This window comes from Macaca nemestrina, chromosome 6 (genome assembly GCF_043159975.1).
Source record: "Macaca nemestrina isolate mMacNem1 chromosome 6, mMacNem.hap1, whole genome shotgun sequence".
NCBI classification, from domain to species: Eukaryota; Metazoa; Chordata; class Mammalia; order Primates; family Cercopithecidae; genus Macaca; species Macaca nemestrina.
Window position 1 is genome coordinate 2,279,613 of NC_092130.1, and position 2,958 is coordinate 2,282,570.

The following is a 2,958-nucleotide window of genomic DNA, read 5'->3' on the forward strand; positions in this document are numbered from 1 at the left end:
TGTTGGCCAGGCTGGTCTTGAACTCCTGACCTCAGGTGATCTGCACACCTCGGCCTCCCAAAGTGCTGGGATTACAGGCGTGAGCCACCGCGCCCAGACAAAAACTGCGATGACTTTTGCACCAACCTAATGCATGTGCACAGGCAAGTTTGGTAAGCAGGCGTTGCAATAATTAAAGATGACACGAGGTGGCACCATGACACTTTTACTCAGAAATCGTATTTGCCTATTTTTACACAGTTGTGATTATACTCTATATTAGTAGCTCTCTAAGTGTAGCCAAAACTATTTTCATAATAATGGTAAGATGTGATTTGCCTTTTCTCATTCTCATTCTCCCATGAGTATACAGTGGAATTTTCCAGAGACGCCGTGATGTGTGACATTGCAACAGATTGAAGGCAAAAGCAGATCTGAGAATCAGCTCAGACATCTACCTAGAGATTTGCCAGTGGAAAACGACGCAACTCACTACTTTTTCAGAAGATATTGTTGCTTCCCATACAAAAGTATTTATTGTTAACATACAACAATGGGTTTGTTATTTTTTAATTTAAAAAATTGCGCAATGTGGATTCTTTTTAAAGCTTATTTTTAATTGAAAATGAAATTATTTAATGTGTACAACATGATGTTTTGAAATATGTAGACCTCGTGGAATCATTGCTATTTTAAAATAAGTAAATATTTCAAAATCTCCTCAAATTTAATCTCTATTACAGTAAAATTGATAGATACAATTCACGTAAAGTTCTTTAGGCTCCACAGGAAATTTTCAGAGTATAAAGCTATCCTGAGAAAAAATATTTAACAATCACTCTTCTATATGGAATCACATGTCCATAAATATATTTGAGGTTAATCATTTTCATTTATTTTAAATGTATAAGGAACCAACAAGAAAAGAGAAAAGAAAAGCACTTGGAATCCTATTGCACGGGGACAAGAGACAATCACAACTGGCATTTCCATGTTTTCTCCTAGTTGTGTTTCAGAGCATCCATTTCCAGGTTAGTGTGTTCTGAATATAGGCTCTGTGTCCTACGCTCTGAATATGAGCCCTGCATCCTAGGCGCTGGGTATAAGACTTGGGTCCTAGGCTATGGATATGTCTTGTGTCCTAGACTCTGGGTATCAGCCCTGGGTCCTAGGCCCTGGGTATAAGCCATGTGTCCTAGGCTGTGGGTATAAGCCCCGCGTCCTAGGCTCTGGTGATAAGCCTTGGGTCCTAGGCCCTGGATATAAGCCTGGGGTCCTAGGCTCTGGGTATAAGCCCCAGGTCCTAGTCTCTGGGTATAATCCCCGCATTTTAGGCTTTGGGTATAAGCCCTGGGTTCTTGGTCCTGGATATAAGCCCCATATTGTAGATCACCTACCAGATTGAGAGCCCAGTCAAAGTTCTTTCTCAAGGTGTGTCTAGGACGTCAGAAAACTGAGAGATATGGCTAGACTCTGAGCCCCCTGAAAAGGGTTCCCAGACCTTTTGCGAGAGGGAGGCTTTGCCTGCCCAGAGCCCACCGAGTCTTGGAGTCTCAGAGGGCTGCCCAGCTCCTCAGGTAGGCCTGTCTGCACCTCAGCCTCACCCTGGTCTGGGTATCCACCCCATACAGATATGTTTTTAAAAATTGAGGAATAGCTTTGCACAGTGGCAGTATTGTAGCTGATGAGGTTTATCCAAGGCGCAATTATTGCTAATTGAAAAATTGAGGAATAGTTTAGTAAAACACACAGATCTTAAGTATGTAGTTCAATGGTTTTTTACAAGTATCTGTCTGTAGCCAACACCCCAATCAAGGCAGAAAACATTGCCACCATTGTAGAAAATTCCCCCCAATCCCTTTACCGTCTACTCAACTTCCCTAGTCCCCTAATCCCCAAGCAGCCATTATTCTGATTTGTATTCCAGAAAAGTAGTTTTTCTGGAGCTTTTTTTTTTTTTTTTTTTACAGAGTTTCGCTCTTGTTGCCCAGCCTGGAGTACAGTGGTGTGATCTCAGCTCACTGCAACCTCCACTTCCTAGGTTCAATCAATTCTCCTGCCTCAGCCTCCCAAGTAACTGGGATTATAGGCGTGCACCACCACACCTGACTAATTTTTGTATTTTTAGCAGACATGGGATTTCACCATGTTGACCAGGCTGGTCTTGAACTTCTGACCTCAGGTAATCCACCCGCCTCTGCCTCCCAAAGTACTGGGATTACAGGTGCGAGCCACCATGCCCAGCCTGGTTTTGAATTTAATAAATCTGTATTACATCCTTTGCATGGCTCCTTTAGTTTAAAACACTGTGTTGTTGTTGTTGTTATAGAGATGGGATCTTGATCCATTGCCCAGGCTGCTTTCAAACTCCTGGGCTCAAGTGATCCTCTGCTCTTGGCCTCCCAAGTGTTGGGACTGCCGGTGAGAGCCATTGCACCAGCCAGAGTCGAATTCTGACTCTCGTGAGAGCAGCCACTTGAATATAAAGGCTCAGGAATTCCTCCTCATGTTTGCTGCGGGAGCACTTGACCTCTGAGTATCAGTTAGCCATTGCCACAGTTATCCTGTGTAACAAACCATCCCCACATCTCAGTGGCAAACAGTAATAATCATTTATTTCTTACTCATGCGTTTGTGAGTTGGCTGGGCAGCCCTGCTTCACATGCCTCTCATCCTCTTCCTGGGACCAGCAGGGGCAGGCTCATCTCGGGCTGATGTCAGGGCCCTGAGAGACGGCACATCTAACCCCACAAGCACCTTTCCAGTTTTGCTGTGTCATGCCTGCTGGCATCCCTTTGGCCAAGTCCAATGTCAAGGGGTGGGAAAGGGAGGCTACGGCGAGGGTGTGAGTGTGGGTGAAAAACTGGGGTGGATCATTCGATCTACGTTACCAGTTTCCTGCCAGTGTAAGTTAAGAGACGGAGCTTCATCGGAATTGAAAGGATGAGGAGAGATTTCTGTTTAACTTAATATGTTGAT

The 2,958-nt window shown here is 44.2% G+C and overlaps 1 non-coding gene across 1 annotated transcript; it reads left to right on the top strand.

The window, feature by feature from the left end:
- The first annotated feature begins 1,634 nt into the window (after positions 1-1,634).
- LOC112427116 (U4 spliceosomal RNA) lies at positions 1,635-1,777 on the top strand. Its single transcript, XR_003018592.1, has one exon. It is a non-coding gene; the product is annotated as a U4 spliceosomal RNA (small nuclear RNA).
- The last annotated feature ends 1,181 nt before the right edge of the window (positions 1,778-2,958 follow it).